The sequence below is a fragment of the Rhincodon typus genome, chromosome 23 (genome assembly GCF_021869965.1).
Source record: "Rhincodon typus isolate 14 chromosome 23, sRhiTyp1.1, whole genome shotgun sequence".
NCBI lineage: Eukaryota > Metazoa > Chordata > Chondrichthyes > Orectolobiformes > Rhincodontidae > Rhincodon > Rhincodon typus.
This window is the reverse complement of record NC_063354.1, coordinates 33,793,742-33,817,241: the sequence shown is the minus strand read 5'-3', so window position 1 is coordinate 33,817,241 and position 23,500 is coordinate 33,793,742. Positions and strand designations below refer to the sequence as shown.

General features: G+C 41.0%; 1 long non-coding RNA gene across 1 annotated transcript in view; it reads right to left on the bottom strand.

The window, feature by feature from the left end:
• Positions 1-23,282, bottom strand: part of LOC109933154 — a 31,699-nt gene extending 8,417 nt beyond the window's left edge. Inside the window, exons 1-2 of the long non-coding RNA XR_007264573.1 lie at positions 23,207-23,282; positions 19,935-20,009 (exon numbers count right to left, since the gene is read on the bottom strand). This is a non-coding gene — a long non-coding RNA (uncharacterized LOC109933154). The remainder of the gene's footprint in view (positions 1-19,934; positions 20,010-23,206) is intronic.
• Between the last annotated feature and the right edge of the window lie 218 nt (positions 23,283-23,500).

Here is a 23,500-nt window from a genome sequence, read left to right as displayed (position 1 = left end):
TATTTTAAAGATTTAGAATGGAAGCTCATTTGCACAATGTGTCCTGTCTCACATTTTTCAATCCCTCTGCCCTCTTCAATATGTTGCTACAGGCTCTATTGTTATTATTCAATTCTAGATTTGTCTTGTATTTCATACTCTTTCTAATCTTGTTGCTGACCAACACTATAGGATTTAGCCTTTCATAGAATCCCAACAGTGTGGAAACAGGCCCTCCGGCCCAACAAGTCCACAATGACCCTCAGAGCATCCCACTCAAACCCATCCCCCTATAACCCACCTAATCTACACATCTAGCATAGCCAATCCACCTAGCCTGCACATCTTTGGACTGTGGGGAGGAAACCAGAGTACCTGGAGGAAACCCATGCAGACACGGAGAGAATGCGCAAACTCCACACAAACAGTCGCCCGAGGGTGGAATCGAACCCGGGTCCCTGGCGCTGTGAGGCAGCAGTGCTAACCACTGAGCCACTGTGCCGCCCCAAATTTCATTTAAGCTCCTCAGTTTTTAAAAAAATAGTTTCATAGAATGGTCACAACAATTGGAGGCCATGCAGTCTTTCATGTACATGCTGGCTCTTTGTAAGATCACCTCAGGTATCCCCCTCCCTTGCCTTTATGCTGTAGCTCTGAAAATCTTGTCTGTTCAACTAATTATCCAGTTCATTTTGGAAAGCCCTGATTGACTGAATGTGCCTCCAAAGCCCCTCTTGGGCAGAGAACAATAAGATTCAGTCACAAGCTGTAAGAAAATGCTTTTTATCATGCCCTCTCTTTTTTCTAAATTCAGTGATTCTGCTGTCAATGTTAACAGATATTTCCTATCTGCACTTCTGTTTGAACATCAGCATCTTGTTTCTTGTCCTTCATGGGTCTATTGTAAACATTAACAGAAACCCAAGTCTACTGGCAGTGAGATGCTGTAAGGAGTCACTACTTTGTACCCATTAGACTGAGTTTATTGCCAAAACCTTTGGTCCTATCCATGGCTGGAAGGCTGGGAAAAACTCCATACTGGCCATTTTCACTTACCCCAATGCAATGAGATGACAATCTCGTAGTAAAGTGCCTGTTGTTTGTTGGCAGGGGGTGGGGGTTGCCTCTGTTCCAAGGCCTTCAAGAGGTTGCAGGCCAATTGGAGGGTTGGCAGCTCTTCAATCCTAACAGCACCAGGAAGAGTAGCAGACCTGCTGGGCTGATTCAGCCGAATGGACCCTTACCATTGAGTGGATCCTCCATGGGGTCACAGACAGTTCAATCAAGGGAATTACATCCCAACTCCAGAGAGAGGTCACTACCTTTTATTGGCTTATAATTGCAATGCAGGTGGCCAATCATTGGTCACTTAAGGGACTTAACTATCTTCTGAGCATGACCTCGTCCATCCCTCCTGCTAATTTACTCGGGGGAGTTGATGAAGCCAACAGCACCGTTCCAGCACCCTCTTCCCCATACCTCCCTCCACCTCCCTGCTGATTCTACATAATTACCCACCCCACCACTCAGCAGTGATGGGAGGGAGGGCAGTGAGAGAATTGAATTCCAACCATTATGTGTTACGGCATTTCATCAATGGTGTCTCACTTCAGTTGGGTTCATTATTTAGCCAAACATAATCTTATCAGGTTCCTGCCATAAGCTTCTCTTTACAAGTCATAACTTGCTCCTCACCTATGCACCCTAGCACATGCAGTGCTGCTAACATACACGTCAAAGGTTACACAATAATTCTGAAAAATTATTATCAAACTCAGTTCTTGGCTTCAGAAGAACTGTCACGAGTGACCCAATCATTGTACAATTCAATTTAATAAAATTTCATTCTGAAGGAATAGTATCTTTATTTAGAAGATCTATTCTTAATTTATCCACGAATTACAGGATAATTCCTTTCAACAATGTCTTCATCTTGTAATGTATGTAAATAAGCATCAAGATTTGATATACCTTTCTCTTGCATTTCCTGCTCTTTTATAAGATTTTCTGACCCTTTGAGGAAGATTTCAACTGTTTGAAGATGAATATCTGTGGAATTCTTTTATCTATTTTCGAGAATGTTAACCTTTTTATTTGAGGGAGAACTTATGCTGAAGCAAAACTCCTTCAGTCAATGCAAACGTAATCCAACTCTGTCCAAACATGTGAGCCAAGAATCCCTGGAAAAGCAAACCTCAATCTGCTTCACTTTGCAGAACCTTTGGTGCTTCCGATCTAATTTATGTTCTGTGTGCAGCACTGAAGCTAATTATTTTCTAAGCTGCAGAATCACTGCTATTGCCAAATATAACTAGAAATGTGAAGAACAAATGAGAACAATCATACAGAAAATATTACTAAAGATATATAGCAAGGCCTGAGAAAAATTCAAGCTAATTAGGCAGAGTCAATGTGGTTTTGTGAAAGGGTTATCATGGTTATCCAGTTTGTTCTTTGAAGAAGTAACGTGCTCTGGTTAAAGGTGAATTGGTGGATTTAGAGTCATAGAGTCATCAAGGTCTACAGCAATGGAAACAGGCCCTTTGGCCCAACCTGCCCAGTAAGTGCAGTATTTAATGCAGTTAAATTTCAGAAGACACTTGAAAAGGTGCCACATGAAAGGTTATTGTGGAAAATAAAGGCTCATTGTGTAGGAGGTAACATATTAGAATGGATAAAAGATTATCTGGCTAACAGGAGACAGACAGTAGGTCTAAATGGGTCCTTTTGTGGTTGGCAATATTTAATAAGTGGTGTGCCACAACAGTCATTACTGGGGTGTTAACATTTTATAATTATATAAATGATTTGGATGAAAGAATCTAAAATATGGTTGCTAAATTTGCTGATGACACAATAGGTAGGAAAGTAAGTTGTCTGGCAAATGAAGTGAAATATGAAATTTTTTATTTTAACAGGAAGGATTAAAAAGGAAGCATTTATCTAAACGGCAAGGACTTGCAGAACTCTGGGATGAAGAGGAATCAGAGTGTTCGAGTACATGATTTGTAAAAAGGTAATTATGCAGATACATCAAGTAATTAGGAAAACTAATAGAATGCTATTGTTTATCGCAAGGGGAATTGAATACAAAAGTAGGGAGGTTATGCTTCAGTTATAAAGGTGGTTGGTGAGACCATTTGCAGTATTGGTCTCCTTATTTAGGGAAGAATGCAAACAGGTTGAAAACAATTCAGATAAGGTTATCAGACTAAAATTGAAATGGCAGGTTGTCTTATGAGGAACAGTTGAACAGGTTAGTATTATATCCATGATGTTCAGAAGAATAACAGGTGATCTGATTGAAACATTTAAGACACCTAAGGGTCTTGAGAGACTAAATAGGGAAATAATGTTTTGTCTTGTGGGACAATCTAGAAATAGGAGTCACTCTTTAAACATAAGGCACCACCTATTTAAGACAGAAATGAAGAGAATGTTTTCCCTCAGAGAGGTTTGTAATCTTTGGAACACACATCCTCAAAAGGTGGTAGTTGTACAGTCATAGAGTCATAGAGATGTACAGCATGGAAACAGATCCTTCGGTCTAACACGTCCATGACAACCAGATATCCTAAATTAATCTAGTCCCAAGATTTGGCCCATATCACTCTAAACCCATCCAATCCTTCCTATTCATACACCCATTCAGAAACCTTTTAAATGTTGTAATTGTACCAGCCTCCACCACTTCCTCTGGCAGCTCATTTCATACACGCACCACCCCCTGTGTGAAAAGGCTCTTCTTAGGTCCTTTTTAAATCTTTCCCCTCTCACCTTAATCCTATGCCCTCTAGTTTTGGACTCCCCTACCTGGGGAGAACACCTTGACTCTTCACTCTATCCATGGCCCTCATGATTTTATAAACTTCTACAAGGTCACCCGTCAGCCTCTTATGCTCCAGGGAAAAAAGCCCCAGTCTCTTCAGCCTCTCCCTGGAGCTCAAACCCTCCAAACCTGGCAACATGCTTGTAAATCTTTTCTGAACCCTTCCAACCTTTGAATATTTTTAAGGCAGAGGTAGATACCTTCCTGATAAACAAGACGGTGAAAGGTTATTGGGTATAGATGGGAATGTGAAGTAATCAGCCACAATCTTACTGAATGGTACAGCAGGTTGAGGGGCTGAGTGGCCGACTCCGGTTCCTAATTTGTATGTTTGAGTATCACCCACAATTTCCCCTTGCAAAAATGTTGCTGTCAGTGTATTTCCAAACCATTCAACTGGCTTTATAAAAATGCGTGGGAAGACCATTTATATACACAATCAAATATTATAGGAGGTCCCATTTCAAACATTTTTCACAAATATATTTTTGCAGAATATGTTGATATGGAATTTTTACTTTATGTTTAAAATGATTGCAATTAGCAGTTTCTGGTACAATTAATACTGTTAAAATATTGTAAAATTATTTGCTTTTGCAGTAAATTTAAAGCTGCACTTTACCTTAAAAGACCTAGTCAATAAGAAATCTAATTACTGTGATTACTAAGACAACCCAAATTAAGGAGTGTGAACAGAAAAATGCAAAGTCCCTTTTTCCTCACCCATGCAAATTGTACTATGCTCGTTGGAAAACAGTAATTATACTTGCACAACCTAAATAATCTCACTGGCCTTTTTATTTATAATGACCTCTTAACTGTGTATGTGAATGAATGTGCAGCTGCTGGACGTCTTACCCAAATAAGAGAGTAGCTTTTGTATTCACTGCTGATGTATATTCAGCTAATTCTCTAAAGATATGAACACATAAATCAAGAGCAGGAATAGGTCATACTGTCCCTTGAGCCTAGTCAATAACATCATGGTTGATCTAATTGTTGCTTTGACTTTACTTCCTTGCCTTCCCCAAAACCCTTATTTGAATATTTTTACACACAAACTGACATATTTAATATAGTTACATGATTCCTGTTTATTTTTAGCTGAGTTCAAACCATTTCTGAAGGACACCACATCTAGTAATACTAGAAAGGAATTCCTTTCTCAGACTGAAATTAATTCCAGTTGTTGATTGATCAATCACTGATCAATTGGTAAATGGTGCTTGTGAAAAAAAACACTTCTTTCCTCCTTCCCCAAGGTACAGGCTCACAGACAATATGAAGTCACTTCTCATGAAGTAAGTATTTATCATCATCTTCTCATCAAGAGTATTGGCCAAGGCTTACCCAACCCCAACCTGAGGTCAACTGAGAGTAGTACAGGCTGTGACTGAGTGTAACTGACACTGGGGATGGGCTGGGGATTTCCCAGGTACACAGGAAACAGGAGCAATAATAGATCATTCTGCCTCTTGAGCCTGCTTCCGATCATGGCAGTTCTCTTACCTCAATTCCATTTTCCTCCACTATCGTTTGATATCTTTGTACTACTCAGGCTGGTGCACTTAGCAATAATGCCATGTGGTGCACTCTGTAGATACATTTCGTTTAGGTTGGTTGGCTCACCGAGCTGGTTTGTTGTTTTGCAGATGTTTTGTGACCCTGCTTGGTGACATCCTCAGTGCAGCCTCTGATGAAGCGTCGGTGTGTTTTCCCACCTGGTTTTTAAACTCTGGGGTCCGTTGAGATGGATTGCCTCACTTTCGGTTTTCCTTCATAGGGAAACAATGACAACACTACTTGAACAAGAACACGACCCCAGTGAAACCATCTCCAAGGACAACATGCTCAAACTATTGGACCTATGCCTGACCACCCACTTCACCTTCAACGGCCAGACATATGAGCAAATCAACGGGACACCCATGGGATCGCCTACCTCCGTACTCATAGCAGAAGCAACTACTATGAAGGAAAACCGGAAGTGAGGCAATCCATCTCAACGGACCCCAGAGTTTAAAAACCAGGCGTGAAAACACACTGATGCTTCATTGGAGGCTGCACTGAGGATGTTACCAAGCACGGTAACGAAATTTCTGCAAAACAACAAACCAGCTCGGTGAGCCAACCAACTTCAACACCCACAACCCGAGCTACAGATCTCCTCCAAAACCTTACATTTTGTTTAAGCTATAGATGACACGACATTTCTGTATTAACTCTTGATTTGAAATTAACATTGATGAAGTGCCATAAGTATCAACTCACTGAGTGCTTAAGGACCTAGATATAAATTCTGTCATGATTTGGGCGGCACTGTGGCTCAGTAGTTAGCACTGCTGCCTCATAACGCCAGGGGTCCAGATTCAATTCCACTATCTGTCTGTGCGGAGTTTACAAGTTCTCCCTGTGCCTGCATGAATTTCCTCCGGGTGTGCCGGTTTCCTCCCACAGTCCAAAAGATGTGCAGGTTAGGTGGATTGGCTGTGCTAAATTACTCATAGTGTCCATGGATGTGCAGGCTAGATGGATTAGCCATGGGAAATGCAGGGTTACAGTGATAGGGTAGGGGGGTGGGATGCTGGTCGGAAGGTCAGTGTAGACTCAATGGGCCAAATGGCCTACTTCCATGCTGTAGGGATTGTATGATTTACTCCCTGAAGGGAGCATTCTTTAACAGGAGTATAAGTAAGAGAGAGGGCATCAACATTCTGCTCTTGTTGATTGAGCCTCCTCATTGAGGACTCATGGTTTCTAAACAAATCCTAAAATTTACATTTTGGCATTCTATGAACATTTCTTTTTGCTAATGAATGCCTTGGAAATGCTGCTACCCAAACAAATTCTTACGGGAGGGTTAATCCAAAAAGAACAATAACTGAAAATGTGAACTTTTCAAGAAAACACAGATTATTTTGCTGGACTTAATTAAATGGAAGAATTTGCTTCCTGCAGATTTCAATAATTCGATTTCACAGTGGGGTTTAATTGAAAAAGGTGGCAGCATCACTCACACAATGTTAAAAGGAAGGCTGTGCAGAGGGCACACACAGAGCTGAGATTCACACTGTGCTGAGTTGGCAAATTCAGTGCAAGGGAGGGACAGCTTGCTGTTACTAATGTTAGTTACATTGGGACAGAACCCTGTGAATGTATCGTCTGCCCAATAGTGTGAAGATTGCTGAACACAACAAAAAAAACTTGTTCTATGCTAAAAAAAACTGGCATTACTGCCATGTGACAAAAGGTCAGAGTTATGGATTTAGAGATTGCTGTTAATTATATTAATAAGCATGTTTAACATGTTGGCATAATTCTCTGTCTGGATTAAAATTCCTATTAAAACTACAGACTAAATTTAAATATGTTAAGTATTCCTGCATTAATCAGTAATCTTTGTGGCATTTAAAGCAACACACTGAACATGTTTGTGTTTACGTCCCCTAATCCACAATGTTCTTCATTTTCAGTTCATTTTGTCAGAAGTTTAAATGCAATCAACTCATGTTTCTGGCTGTGAAATGTGATTCTTGTGAGCTTAGGTGATCTGGCCCTGAATGCCCTGCAATTTTAGGTCGATGCTGGAGAGTTTAGACAGGGGTGAAAATTGGTGCTGGATTGGTTGTTAGGTCTGACCAGTGTAATTGTTCTCAGATGACTATGGTGGGGGTATTTTACAGCTTTGCCTTCTTGACACTGGCCTGCAGCATGGCATCTGGTCGGTTGCCTTGATGTGTCATAATAAAACTCATAGTGGTTGCTTGTGGGAAGCATAAATCAATGAGTGAAGACTACTGATCTGGATACCACATACAGTATGTAGTGCAGAAATCACAGGCACTTAGTGCTTTACAAGGCAGCAGCAAAATTGGCCAAACAGCGTTTCTGAAACACTTTTCATAATATTTTTTAATAGTTGAGAATTAACTGAAGGCTCTGATCTGAACCCAAAACTGAATCACATTCGTGAACTGCTGAACATTTACAGTGTTAAGGCTCAAATCTAAACTCTCAATGTGTTCTGGCCCCTGCAATACATCGCAATTATGTTGGGCTTTATAATGAATCAAAAATGTACTGACTGCTTTGAAAAGGGAAACAGAATCATAGAATGATTACAGCACAGAATTGGGCCATGTTTTCTATCTGTTCCAAGCTGTCTTGTTACAGGGGCAAATCAACTAGCCCCATTCCTTATCCTTCCCTTGCAGCTCTGAAATGTTCCTCTCTTCAGGTGCTTATCCAAGTTTCTTGTGAAACTCACAACCACAATTTTTTCCTCACACTCTAAAGGTACTTCAGATCCTAGACACTTTTAGCTTAAAGTTTATCCTCATGTTGCTGTTGGTTGTTTGACCATTGACCTTTTATTGGTAAAAACCGAAAGAACTGTGGAAGCTGTGAATCAAAAACAAAAACAGAAATTGCTGGAAAAGCTCAGCAGATCTGGGCAGCACCTACGGAGAGAAATCAGAATTAACATTTCAGGTTGTGTGACCCTTCCTCAGAACTGATAGTAGTTAGGAAAATTTTGTTTTTTATGCAGAAGATAGGGCGGGGGGAGGAAATAAGGAGTAAATGATAGGAAAGGATAGAGCCCAAAGAGAGAAGAACAGTTGGACAGACAAAGGAGTGGATAACAATTTGGCTAGGAGGGTGAATAGGTGTTAATGGTGACTGTCAGTGGCTAACAATGGGTTGGGTGTAATAGCAGACTATGTGATAACAAGGTCTAGATCCATTTCTGAAGAAGGGTCCAGACGCAAAACGTCAGCTTTCCTGCTCCTCTGATGCTGCCTGGCCTGCTGTGTTCATCCAGCTCCACACCTTGTTATCTCAGACTCCAGCATCGACAGTTCCTACTATCTCTGATAACAAGGTCTGGTGTGTGGGGTTGAGATAAGGGCACTGGAGAATTGTTGATCTTGATATTGAGACTGGAGGGCTGCAGGGTCCCCAAGCAGAAAATGAGGTGTTGTTCTTCTAGCTTGCGCTGAGCTTTGCTGCAGCACTACAGCAAACCTGAGACAGAGATATTGGCCAGGGAACAGGGTGATGTGTTGACGTGACAGGCAACTGGAAGTTCAGGGTCTTTTTTGTGGGCAGAACGTAGGTGATCCGCGAAGCAGTCATCCAATCTACGCTATGCTTCCCCAATGTTGAGGAGACCACATTGTGAGCAGCAAATGCAGTAGACTAGTATGTGTGAAGTGTAGGTGCTTCACCTGGAAGGTAAGTTTGGGCCCTTGGAAACTCAGGAGGGAGGAAGTAAACTGACAGGTGTTCCACCTTCTGTGGTTGCAGGGGAAGGTGCCGTGGGGCTGACGTGGGTGTTGGGAATGAAGGAGGAGTGGATCAGGATGTCCCGGAGGCCTGAGGAAGGGAAGGGAATATGTGTTGGGTGGTGGAATCCTGCTGGGGGTGGCGGAAATGGTGGCTATTGATCCTCCTGATGTGGATGCTGGTGGGATGGTAGTTAAGGATAAGGGGGACCATTTTGCTGTTGCGGGTGGGAAGACAGGGGGTGAGGGCTGAAGTGCAGGAGATGGGTCGGACCGGCTGAGGACCCTGTCAACAATGGTGCAGGGGAACCCTCGGTGAGGAGGAAGTTGGACATTTCAGAGGCTCCCTTATTGAAGTTGGCATCATCGGAACAGATGAGATGGAGAGGGTAGAACTGGGCGAATGGAAAAGAATCTTTACAGGAAGCAGGGTGTGAGGACGTATAGTCAAAGTAATCCTTTGTCTGTCTAACTGTTCTTCTCTCTCTTTGGGATTATCCCCACCTATCATTTACTCCTTATCCCCCCAGCCCTATCCTATCTTCTGCATATAAACAACATTTTTTTAGCTACTATCAGTTCTGAGGAAGGGGCACTCAACCTGAAACGTTAACTTTGATTTCTGTGTACAGACGCTGCCAGACCAGCGATTTCTGTTTTTGCTTGGTGTCTTCTGGCTTTTGACACTTTTCTCAATAGGAACAATTCTCCTTACCTACACTGCCATTATGGTATGAAAGCAGAAATGATAATTCAGCAACAGAGAATAAAAAGAAATTCAATTTACGTGTTATGATTCAAACCAGTGATTACAAAAATGTAGTACCTTGCCTATATTAAATTAACTACCTCCCTTTCAGATCCACATTATTTGTAAATCTAAGCTAGCCTGCACTGCACATTCTGCTTCCAATAACCTTTTCCTCTTGGGCTTTTGCATGTAAAAACAAAACTCTACAGGATCCTTAATGTAGTAAAACACCTCAAGGCGATTCCACCAAGGACCAAACAGTATCATTTTACAACAGTGCAAAAATCTAACAATCTACAATCCATATCCAGCAAGCCTTTTGCTGGAGACATCTAACTTTAGAAAGATCCAGTATTTAAAGTCAATACAGTGTGGAGCTGGAGGAACACAGCAGGTCAGGCAGCAGTAGCAGGAAAGTTGACATTTTGGGTTTACACCCTGCATCAGGACTCCAGTATTTAAATTAAGGTGCAAAACACAGCAATCTGCAGCACATAGTACTGTTTTATTAGGATGTAGTGCTGCACAGTTTATGAATGTACCTAACATTTAACTAATCCACCCTGAAATAATTCAATAGTTTAGCGCCTCGTTGCAAAGCATCCTGTGCTCTGACAGTTCCGTGTGCCAATTTCTTCAAACTTCACTTATTTCCTAAGTGAAAACTGTAAACTAATAATCCCTTACCAGTGATACCCCAACCATAGGAAATGGTCTTTCCAAAGGCACTTCAGCATTTTAAAGTATTTAAATTAAATCTCCTCTTGGCCTTTTCTGCAATGCACAACAACATAGAAGCTTGCACATAACAGCAATGGAAACTATTTTGGTGAAAGGAGGGAGAGTCAGTGTACATATTGTTGTAATGAAGAGTTATTTTTTCCTTCAATTACAACACCAGTTTGTTATTAATTACTTAATAATTTAAGTTATTTAATGTAATAACAATGCCCCAAGGAGTTTCATGGGTGTGGTATTAGACTCAATTTAATAGTGGGCCATATAAGAATACAGGAGGGAAGATCGTTTTATACATCAATATCCTTGTGGATTACATAGCAAAAGGCTTCATGAATGTTCACCTTTCCATTCTGGATCCTTTCCCTGTCCAGATATCAACTCCCAATGGGTAGAACTCAGCTCATTTTTAAAATTTTGAAACCCACCATCAAATTAACAAGACAACCAATTTAGAAACTATTACTCACAATGTCCATCAGGGGCAGTGTAAAACAACTCCGCTTTTTTTTCTTATTTTATGAAATCCAATTCCAATTGATCAAATCACCCATTAACCAACTAACAATTAAAACATACTGAAAAACTCAGCTCCTACGTATCTTCTAATCAACCAATTTACATACAATTAACAAACGTGAATGAAGGATAGGAGGAGACGGAGAGGACTAAATTAAAATGGAGTTGGAGGGGAAAGAAATCAAGTTTTTCTTAACTGATGAAATTAACTAATGAAAGAAATAAAGAGTTACAAATAACAAAATGACAAAAACCAAAAAGAGGGGAACAAAGGGGGTACTAAATCAAAATGTTGGTTGACAGGGAGATAATCATCTACTCGGCACATGTGGCTGAAGATTCCTGTGAGTGCTTCAGCCTTATCCTTTGCATTGGTGTGCTGGTTTCCTCCATTATTGACAGTAGGGATGTTTGTGGAGCCTTCTCCTCTATTGAGTTGTCCACTAGCTATCCACTAACATTCATGACTGGAATCAGCAGGACTGTAGACCCTGGTCTGTTGGTTGTGAGTTTGCTTAGCTCTGTCTATCACTTACTACTTATGCTGTTTGGCATGTAGTTAGTTCTGTTTGGTCGCTTCACCAGGTTGACAACTCATTTTTAGCCTGGTGCTGCTCCTGGCATGTCCTCCAGCGCTCTCTATTGAACCAGGGTTGATCCCCTGGCTTTATGGTAATGGTTGATCAGGGGATATGCCAAGCCATGAGGTTGCAGATTGTGATGGAGTACAGTTCTACTGTGGTTGATGGCCCACAGTGCCTCATGGATGCCCAGTCTTCAATTGCTGTCCCATTTAACATGGTGATAGGTAACATCTAACATGATGGAAGGTATTGTCAACATGAAGGTGGGACTTTGTCTCCACAAGGACTGTCTGGTGGTCACTCTTACCGATACTGTCAGGAACAGATGCATCTGCAGCCAGCAGTTTGGTAAGGACATGTTTTTCCTTCTTGTTGGTTCCCTCACCACCTGCTGCAGACCCAATCTAGCAGCTATGTCCTTTAGGACCTGACCAGCTCAATCAGTAGTACTGCTGCTGAGCCACTCTTGGTGGTGGACATTGTAATTCCCCAACTAGAGTACATTTTGTGCCCTCCCTACCCTCAGTGCTTCCTCCAAGTGTCGCTCAACATGGAGGAGTGCTGATTCATCAGCTGAGGGAGGACAGTTCATGGTAATCACCAGGAGGTTTCCTTACCCGTGTTTAAATTGAAGCCATGAGACTTCATGGGGCCCAGATTCAATATTGAGGACTCTCAGGGCAACTCCTTCCTGACTGTAAACTACTGTATTGCTACCTCTGCTGGGTCTGCCCTGCTGATGGGACAGGACATATCCAGAGATGGTGATGGTGGTTTCTGGTACATTGTCTGTATGGTATGATTCTGTGAGTATGACTAAGTCAAGCTTAGGAGAGACAGCTCTCCCAAATATATATAAAATAAAAATACATCACCATTCCTTCACTATTGCTGGGTTAAAAACCTGGAATTCCCTCCTTACAGCTTTATACATTAATGTATGTTGTGTAGGCTGCAGTTATTTGGGAAGGCAGCTCACCACAATCTTCTCAAGGGATGGGCAATAAAAGGAAGGTGATGGCTTAGTAATATTATCACTGAACTATTAATGTTCTGGGGATGCAGGTTCAAATCCTGCCATTACAGATGGTGGAAATTGAATCCAAGATGAGTCTTGAATTAAGGGTGTAATAATGACCATAAAATCATTATCAATTGTCGGAAAAGCCCATCTGGTTCACTAATGTCCTTCAGGGAAGGAAATCTGCCATGATGACCTGGTCTGGCCTACATATGACTCTAGACCCACAGCAATGTGGTTGACACTTAACTGCCCTCTGGGTAATTAGAGATGGGCAATAAATGCTGGCCTGGCCAGTGATGCCCACATCTCATGAATGAATAAGACAAAAGGGAAAATAACGTTCTCCTATCTTGCTGCGACCACCTCTCAAAAGCTTCAAGAACTCAACTCTTGATATTTTTAATTAACCTGTTTAATGATGTTATGACACACCTCTGCAGCAAGTGGGACTTGAACCCAAACCTCTTACCACTGTTTCACAAAATCCTTAAAGTCAACATAGTTGTACTGGACCATTGGGCTGCTCACTCATTAGAGAGAGAGAGAGATGAGTGGTAGTGGTTTAACCTGAGGGTTACCATGCCTCAGGTGAGGGGAGATGTTGAGAAGAAGAGCCCTTGATGATAACCTCAACTGGTGCAGGAACTGAACCCACACTGTTGCCATTTGAGCTAACTAACCCACTCCAAGCTCAACTCTTAGATATTTTCCTAATCAACCTATTCAGCGATATTGTTACACACCTCTGGAGCAGATAGGACTTGAACCCAGGCCTCCTGGATCAGAGGTAGGAACACTGCCACAGTGCCATTCGGGCCCCCATGCTCACCTCTAAAGTACAAAAGTTTGATGAGCATCTCTTGTACGCAGTCAGTTCTGGAGCCGATCTGTTTGAGCCTTAAAGGAACCTGCATTTTTAACTGGTTGAAGAGACAGATTCTAAGGAGCAACTGAGAGGAAAGAGAGGATGTGAATCAGAGAGCTTTAGGAGGGGAATTCCAAAGGTCAAAGTCTGGGACAGTTGAAGGCATTTCCACTGGAAAACAGAAGTGAAAATTTAGGTTGAGTTGGAGAAACACAGAAGTGTGGTTTGTGCGACTGGAGGAGGATACAGTGATTAGGGAGGAAGGTACAGAATTTACGGAGGAATGAAGGCAGGGAGGAATCTGAACACAAGAATGAGAATTTTAAAATCAAAGTGTTCCTGGGCTGTAATCGATGCTACACTGTCAGCAGTAATACGTCAAACATACTATAAAAATCTTAAGCACTACTAGTCATTTGCATTTTTTTGGCAGAACTAGTTCCATTTTGGTAAGTTTAAACCACCAAACATCTTTACTGCAGATACAATCACTGGCTCCCAAACTGCACATCTGTTTGGGAAGTTGTGAAACAGATTGCACCTATTTTATTAAAGAGTAATTGGTAGATTTTTGGACAATGTTGAAGCTTACTCCATCAGGAAACATTTGTTTATTCAGTTCAGCTTCAAATGTGTGATGATATGGGAGAGGTCCCTTATGAAAGGACTTGCAATCTGTAATGGTCTGCACATTGATGAGCAGTACAATGCTGACAGAATGCTTTGCTGATGCTAGTAATGGTACAGCCTCTTAAATCAAGGGACAACATTTACAAAACCCTTCATCGGGGAAACACAAAATATGGTTGGAGGCAAAGCACAAACAAGAACAAATGAAAAGTGGGCATATGTCCCCAGGTGTAGAGTCAGTGAGAGACCGAGAGAGAGGGAGAAAGAGAGAGAGAGACAGGGTTAGGGTGAGGGAGTGAGTTTGAGTGAGTGTGAGAGTTAGAGTGAGAGAGATGTATTATCATTCTGGGTCACCACAGCAGTTAAAGTAGACTGCCTTTGTGACCACACGTCTGACAACCCTTTTTAGAATTGATTTCACATGCTAAATTAACATAATGAACTACTACAAAATGTATCACTTACACGGGATCTGACTGTAACACTAATTCATAGCTATTACCTTTCCCAAATTAAAAATTGAAGAAAGATTGCATCCGTTGAGATAAAACAGAATGATGGTGTTGTTCACTGATCAAATAAAATCAAGATACATGAGGGAAGGAAAAGCAGTCAGACAGTGAAATACTCTGGGTAGTTAGTTGCGGAGCTACCTGCAACACCTGTAGAAAGTGGAGCTGAAGGAATCTCAACAAGGCACTAAATCTATTGCAGCTAGACATGGCAAAGGCCGAGAAATGTTTTAGCTTCATTGAAATTTAAGCACCTGACAGACACCGATTGGACAATGTCTACTTTCTCTGAAACAAGAGCCAAACAATGTGACAGCTGAAACTGAAAATCATGGAAGTTTGCAATGATGTCTTTAAAAAATGATCTGTCCATAATTTTATGCAAATGCATGTTGTGAATTTTCCTAAGTTGGCAGAAATACCAAATTTTTCTTTTGATCAAAATACTCCTTTGACTAACCACAATGACTGACAGAAGTTTCTGGTAATGTTAACATATCGATCGTAAATGAGATTTTAAGAAAAAATCTGTTCCCTCTGTGGTTGACTGTAGCAGATTTCCAGTTTCACTTCTATTTGTTAATTTTTTTCACATTTTTTTCTCATTTACAATGCAAGAATATTTCCATATTTCTGGCAATGTGAAGAATAAATGCCTGAGTATGAATTGTAGTGGGATGAGTGAGTTCCATGCTGAGACTCTCATACACCAGGGGCTGTGTGAGCTGGGTGGTTGGGTTTTAAGTACGTTATGGCTCTCTCTAATAATAACAACGCTGGCTACTTTTGAGACTTTTTTTTAACAGCAGAAATGTTACCATAGTTTTGCAAACTTTCAGGGAAGGCGTCTCCATGCCATTCTCCTAGGTTGGCACTTAAACCAAAGTGTGTCAGTGTGCCAGAAAGCTATCGGCATGACACCAGGATAGACACTTGAGTAGTTATGCAGCAATTTTAATACTCCTATTCCTATTTTTAAAAATTACGTATCAGATGCAGACAATAAGTTCTCCTTTAGGAATCATAGAATCTCGAAGTACAGAAGAACCCCTTTGGCCCATCAAGTCTGTACTGCTAAAAATATACCACTACCTACACTAATCCCACTTTCCCGCACTAAGACCAGAGCCTTGAATGTAATGACACTCCAAGTGCTCATCCAAGTGCTTTTAAAAAATTATGAGGTTTGCTACCTCAGGTACCCTCCTAGGCAGTGTATTCCAGACCTCACACCACCCTCTGGGTGAAAATGGTTTTCCCCAAATCCCCTCTAAGCCTCCTGCCTTTCACTTTAAAATTATGCCCCTTGTTCTTGACCCTTCAACCAAAGGGAACACAGCTTTCTATTCACCCTTTCCATGCCTCTTACAATCTTATACACCTCAATAGGGTCCCCCCTCAACCTTATCTGCTCTGAAGAAACCAACCCGAGCTTATTCAGCCTCTCTTCATGGCTAAACTGCTCCAACCCAGATAACATCCTGGTGAATTTCCTTTGCACTCCCTCCAGTGCAATCACATCTTTCCTTCAATGCAGTGTTCAGAACTGCACAGTACTCCAGCTGTGGCCTAACCAAAGTTCCATACAGCTCCAAGATGACCTCCCTGCTTTTATAATCTATGCCACAACTGATAAAGGCAATGTCCCGTATGCCTTCTTAAACACCCTATTAACCTGTGTGGTCAATTTCAGGGATCTGTGGCCAAGCTTCCCAAGATCCGTCTATTCCTCTGAGCTTCCTAATGTCCTGCCATTCATTGAGTACTTCCTTGTCCTGTTTCTTCTTCCAAAGTGTCTCACCTCATCTGGGTTAATATCCACCTGCCACTGATCTGCACATCTGATCAATCCCCCTGTAACCTAAAACTTTCTGCATCGCTGTCAACCATCCAGTCAATTGTTGTGTCATCCTCAAACTTACTCATCATCCCACCACATTCTCAACTATCAGTGAGCAAAGGCTATGTTGGAAACCTACAGGACAGAATTATGGAAGGATACTTTCTGGTATGTCCTTTGCAGTTGCAGGTCTTACACTATTAACGGGGATTCCAAATATTGTTGTGCATTTCTCTCTTCAATAGACAGAATCTAACATCTCAAATAAAATGTACTCAACAGAATGAGCACAATAAATTCTTGAGAAGTACATAAAGAACATAGTGCTGGAGAAACTTAGCAGGTCTTGCAACATCTGTGGATAGAGAAGCACAGTCACACTGGACTTGATGTGTTACTTCTACTTCTCTCCCCATACATGCTGCCACAATTGCTGAGTTTCTCCAGCACTTCTTTTAAATTCCACATCTCCACCCTCTGCTATAATTTACTTTAATTAAATTCTTCAGAAGATTCTGCAATCTGAAGATTTTAATTTCACCTCTATACTGACAGGCATGAAAGTATCTAACAACCCTCCTAAAGTTAGCTGAAGAAAGCATCATGTGGCTGTGCATTTGAAATCAGAAAATTGCAATTAAGTATTGACTTTAATGTACTGATGACTGTAACCTGAAATAGGTTGCTAATGGGCATCTAAATTATTTAGTCGTTTAGAAGACAAGAGCATTAACTCTGAAGTTTAGCTTCAAATTTATCCTGTGTAGACAGAAACAAAACAAAGTTGCTGGAAAAGCTCAGCAGGTCTGGCAGCATCTGTGAAGGAAAAAACAGAGTTAACGTTTCGGGTCAGGCGACCCTTCCTCAAAGGGGCCTTATTTATCCTGTGTAGACTCCAGCAGACACTGAATTCAAATCCAAATTAAATTTCAGCATCATTACTTGTCAGCCCAAACCCCTAACACTAAACTTCCTCCACAACTCTCTATTAGATTGAACAGAGGGGCAAAATCATACAGGGTTGAAACTGGGTGTTTTAGCACTGTAATGAGCTGGTAACCTGTTCATTCTTAAGTTTCCCTCCGTCAGCCAAATTTTCACCACTCCGCTCTTGACGGAGTGAACTCATGTTGTACATGCAGGTGGCTTGCCGTGTCAAACATGAGCAGCCAGTAGGGAAATCCTCAAGAATGGGTGTGGATTGGCAGTGGGTCAATGATTTTTACGAAAATGCATCATCTATTTGATTTGGGGAGCACCATTGGCTTCCATGAGCTCACATCTCAAAAGGAGGCACTCGAACGCAAGTGAGAGGCAAGCTCACCAAAGAGATTTCGTAATTGGAAATCGATGGCCACTTCTTTGCGGAACTAAAGGCTCTGATCTCCTGAGCCATGGCAAAGATGAGTGCATTGTTGTTATACTTGAAAGTCAATGAACATTTCTTCTGGGGCCGTTTTATTCTGGCTTTATCAGAAATCAGCAGCACAGCATAGCATCCCTCAGGGAACTTTGCTAAAGTTGAGAAATATGATGGGAAGACAGGACACACCCCTGTTTTATGGTACTAGCTGCCATATGATAAGTTTTTAAAGGTCCAGCCTTTGAATATCAGTGAATGAGAGGGTGAATGGGGGAAGGATGGAGAGGTGAGTGAGTGAGTGAATGGGTAGGTGGGTGAGATGGCTAAGGTGGCATTTGGGAGAGTGGGAAGTGGGGTTGTTAGTTGGGTCAGGCCTATGACAGGTTAGTCAGAAAGGCAGTTGGTTCAGGAGAGTAGTTGGGAAGAATGATCAGAAGTAGTCAGGTGGTCAGACAATAGACAGGTAAGTTCAGGTTGTGTGTAGTCGGGCCAGGGTTAGTTGGAGTGTCAGGGGATTGGTTCGTGGGAGGAGGGGGTGTCAGTATGGAATTACTCAGAGGTTAGACTAAGTAGTTTTGTGCTTGATATTTCCAGAATAAGTCCAAGTAAGTACCAGGGAAGTATCTAAATTCCCTCACTCTAGCTCAGGGTCAGAGATATTCACACAGAATCCTGCTCATTGATAGTTAGTCTTTCTATGTAATTCTCATATACATCCTCATGTTAGGACTTCCACAGGAGTCCAAAGTGCAGCTGGATAGGCTGAGACTTGTTCATTGGAGCGTAGAAGGTTGAGAGGCGACCTTATAAAAGTTTATAAAATAACGAGGGGTGCAGATGGAGTTCATGGTAGTTGTTTTTTCCCTAGGATGGGGGATTTCAAGACTAGGGGGCACATTTTTAAGGTGACATGACAGGAGAGAGATTTGAAAAAGACATGAGGGGCAATTTTTTACACAGAGGGTGGTTCACATGTGGAATGAACTTCCTGATGAAGTGGTGGATGTGGGTAAAATTATAACGTTTAAAAGACATTTGGAGAAGGACATGAATAGGAAAGGTTTCCAGGGATATGGGCTAGGAGCAGGCAGGTGGGACTAATTTAGTTTGCGTGGAAGGTTGGATTGAAGGGTCTGTTTCGGTGCTGCCAGTACTGTTGTTGACTGCTAACTGACCTCTGAAGTTGCCTAGGCAGCTATTCAATTGTATAACCACTAAAAATACTGCATCAGGTTAAGAATGTGGGCCACCATCACCTTTACAAGGCAACTACAAATGATTGATAATTGCAGGCCACTTCTTGAGAGGAAAAAACATATTGACTTGCTCAGCCTGAAGGCACAACGATTTGGCTCCTGTGGTTTAGCGATGAGCGTTTTACTTTTTTTAAAAGCTTCTTTTTTATATACTCACTCATACTATTTATTTTATTCAAACAGTTCATCCATTCTCACACCAAACTTTGCAATAATCATCTGTTAAAGGCTGCCTCTTGGCAAAAGCAGGAGATCTTCATGCCAGTAATTAATAAGTACAACACTGACTTCTGTGCTTTTGTAGATGTCTCATTGGTATAGTGTGTGATGTGAACCAAGGATGCAATTTGCAAGCATGTGTCTATACTTTGTCCAAAAGTAAACTGCTGAATATCATCCAGGAAGATGTATGTAGGGACTAGATGAGCTTCAGCGACAAATGAATGGACTTTTGGAATCGGGCTGTTAATTTACTGCTGGCATTTTCAGCATTTTTACAATGGTCATGATCCCCATCAAAAGTTACTTGAGCACAGAGAGCCAAAATCAATGTTCGTTCTCTACTTCCTCTGGTAATGAATTCCACATTCCCTAAGATGACAACAAATTTAAACTCAGTTACAAAATCTGAAAGAACCAACTTCAAAATCCATTCTACCACCATCTTGGAGTTTGCTCATATTGGTCTGGTTGATCTCATGATTGTTCCTTTGAATATTTTTTTAAAAATATGAAAACAAGTGGATATCTATCACTCACCAGTTTCACACAGATGATGAAAGGGGGCTTGGCTTGTGTAAAATGAAAAATAGGAACTTTTGGCTTTGGCTTGTCCTGGAAGAAACAAGAATGTGTGTCAGCACACCACAGGGATTATGCTCCCAAAATGTTGACATATTGAAGAATGTGTCATTCTCAGACTGGTGAATCATTGGAATTGGACCTTTCTTGTATGAAATACCTTGAGGGATGATAATATGATAAAGGTTCTGTAGTAATGTAACTTATTTAATGTAAGATTTCTAAGAGAATCCGAATGGAGTTAAAAACTTGCGTGTGTGTGCAAGCGTGTGCATTTGATGAACCTGATTTTATTTCTGTCATAGCTTAAATTTTGGATGCTAAAACAAAAATTAACTATTTTAGTTTCATGAGAATGGTATTCTATAATTTTATATACCCCCATTCCATTATTATTCTCATCAGTCTGACAGTCTTACACAGCTTTTTAGGGGATGGTGGCAGGTTCTCTGCCTCTGTACAGATATGTGTTGTTATGACATTCAGTAGAATGCCAAACAATAAGGAGCTTTAAGTCTACTGCTTAAAAACTCTTGATTTGGCTCACATTTTACACATGGGGCACCAGGTAGATTGTGCAATTCCTAATTTTGAAGAAAAATATTGACAAAAACGTATCTACACAAAAAATTCACTGTTGCGAAGATGCATTCTGGACGAATAAGAAGGCAAACATAGAAACGTAGAAGACAGGAGCAGGAGGAGGCCATTCAGCCCTCTGAGCCTGCTCCGCCATTCATCTTGATCATGGCTGATCGTCCAACTCTACAGCCTAATCCCGCTTTCATAGAGTCATAGAGTTGCACAGCATGGAAACAGACCTTTTGGTCTAGCTTGTCCATGCTGACCAAATATTGTAAATTAATCTAGACCCATTTGGCCCATATCCCTCCAAACCCTTCCTATTCACAGACTCATCCAGATGCCTGTCATAACCTTTGATCCCATTCACCCCAAGTGCTATATCTAGTCACCCCTTGAAATCATTCAATGTTTTGGCATCAACTACTACCTGTGGTAATCAGTTCCACAGGCTCACCACTCTTTGGGTGAAGAAATGTCTCCTCATCTCTGTCCTAAATGCTTTACCCCAAATTCTCATACTGTGACCCCTGGTGCTGGACACACCCACCATTGGGAATATCTTCCCTGCATCTGCCCTGTCTAGTACTGTTAGAATTTTATAAGTCTCTATGCAATCCCCCCTCATTTGTCTGAACTCCAGCGAAAACAATCCTAACCTAGTCAATCTTTCCTCATATGTCAGTCCCTCGAATCAGCCTGGTAAACCTTCGCTACATTCCCTTGAGAGCAAGAGTATCCTTCCTCAGAAAAATCCAGAGTAAAGAACATTTTCAAAATTTGATAAGCTCATTGGTTAAAACAAGGGAATGTGTGAGATAAGACTATTTGAATCATTGCAATATGCATAATGTTGACTTTAAATAAAACCTATGATCAGTGTAACCTTGTTAAAAACAAAATGTTGTGCAATTGTTGGACAGGGTACTTGCTTGTTTGTGTCAGGCACCAGCGTTTTTCCTTACAGATGTCTGATATCACAGAATCACAAAGATTCAATTACCACTTTTATCACTTCCTTTACAGGGAGTACTCTGTCATCAGGAAGCACTTTATCAGGTGGCCTGCCTGTGACCCAGAGAAACATACGCAGCTGACTGTCAGTTCAGACAGGAAATGTAATCAGCGTTTTCACTGTGAAGGTCCAACTCTAAAGGTACAGGCACAGGTGAAAAATGTGCAGGAATGCATTCATTTCTCAACTGCAGTGTTGGAACAAAATAGTTATACATGTCGCTGACATTGTAATTATCATATGAATCCAATATGAATCAGGAATCAAGGATGCTGGAGTGAAGTTAAGTAAGGCACACTGGAGGGAGTCTAGTCGTATGTTCAAGTGAAGATTTAGTGTTGATGTAAATCTCAAGCCCCATTGCACTGGCATTAAATTTGTACATAAAGCTTAAAATATAAGGGGTTCTGGTATTCAAAGGGTTAAACGTGTGGGAGTCAGTAATCTTACCAGTTTGTGCTGTGAGCTATCAGTTTAGCTAAGTGTCAATTACATCATTATCTGTTTATCATTCATCTTTATTGTTTTTATAACCTGTCTCAACTAAGTACAGTGTGAAGCATCTATTGCAAGATGTCACCACACGCTACTCACCCATCCAGTTAACCAGGATTAAAGTACCAGTATACATATGTACTAAGAATAATGGACACTGCAGTATCAATTACAAAGCATTAATCGTTCAGAATAAATAGTTTTATCAATAAGGGGGAATGCACAGTGGCGATGTTGTTGGACCAGTAATTAAATGGGCTAGACTAAATCCAGAGATATGGGTCCAAATCCCACCAAGGTGGCCAGGGAAATTTAAACACAGTTACATAATAAATCTAGGATAAATGCAAGACTTCTTAATTATAAAAATGAAATACTGGGTTGTCGTAAAAAGAAATTAGTTCACAGATATCTTTCAGGGGAGGAAATTTGCTGTCTTTACCTGAGCTGACTCCAGGCCCACAACAATGTTATTGAGTTTTACACTGTCCGCCTATGCACCATCATGTACTTAAGAATGTGCAATAAATTCTGGCCCCGTCAAAATGCATCCCAAGAACAAGTAAAAAAATTAAAACTTTGATTTAAAAATTTGAAATTCCTGAAATATTACAATATCTTGGTCTCGTATCAAAATTAGACTTGTGAAAGATGATTGTTTTCTTTCAAGATCTCACATGAATGGGCTCATTGGAAAATAATTTTATGTAGATTCTACAGCAATTACACATAATGGTACTTTGGTATTTTCAGTAAACAGGGTATTGTTTTCTCATATTAGTGTTCCGTTATACAGTGTGTGGGCCATGAATACCAACAGATTATAGGGGTCAAAATTGAGGAAGAGATGAAGAGCTGCATGTGGAGGGTTTTGCTTACCCGACGGCCTCTATCACAATCCAAATGGGATTGGGAACTCAGTCAATGGGGGTATACCTATGCTTTCACTCAGTGGATCCCGGGAAATCAAACTCTTTAAAACATCCATTTGGAATGAAATGACAGAAAAACTAACTGTACACTGGTATTTGGTGTTCTGTTCAGGTGAATCAGAGGGAATGTGGGGCCAGGAGTTCTTTGCTGTAATGTATTTAACACTGGAGCAAAGTAGAACAGTATTTAAAAGACGGTTTCTTACCTTTGACTCTTGATAAGTGTAGAAACCCTTTGTTATCTTACTTTGATCTACATCACAAAAGGACACAACCTGTAGAAGGTAGAACCCATAGTTAGCATTATTTATATATTAACAATGTTCAGTATTTCAAATGGTGGTATAGTAATGGACAATCTTTACTAGCAGATTTTGAACTATTCAGAACATGAGTTCCCATATTCTTCGAGTATTCAACGGAGTCAATAGTAACACACATACATTGCAGCTAACAAGCAAACAAAGCATTCAAATGCATATAAAACACGTTACATACCA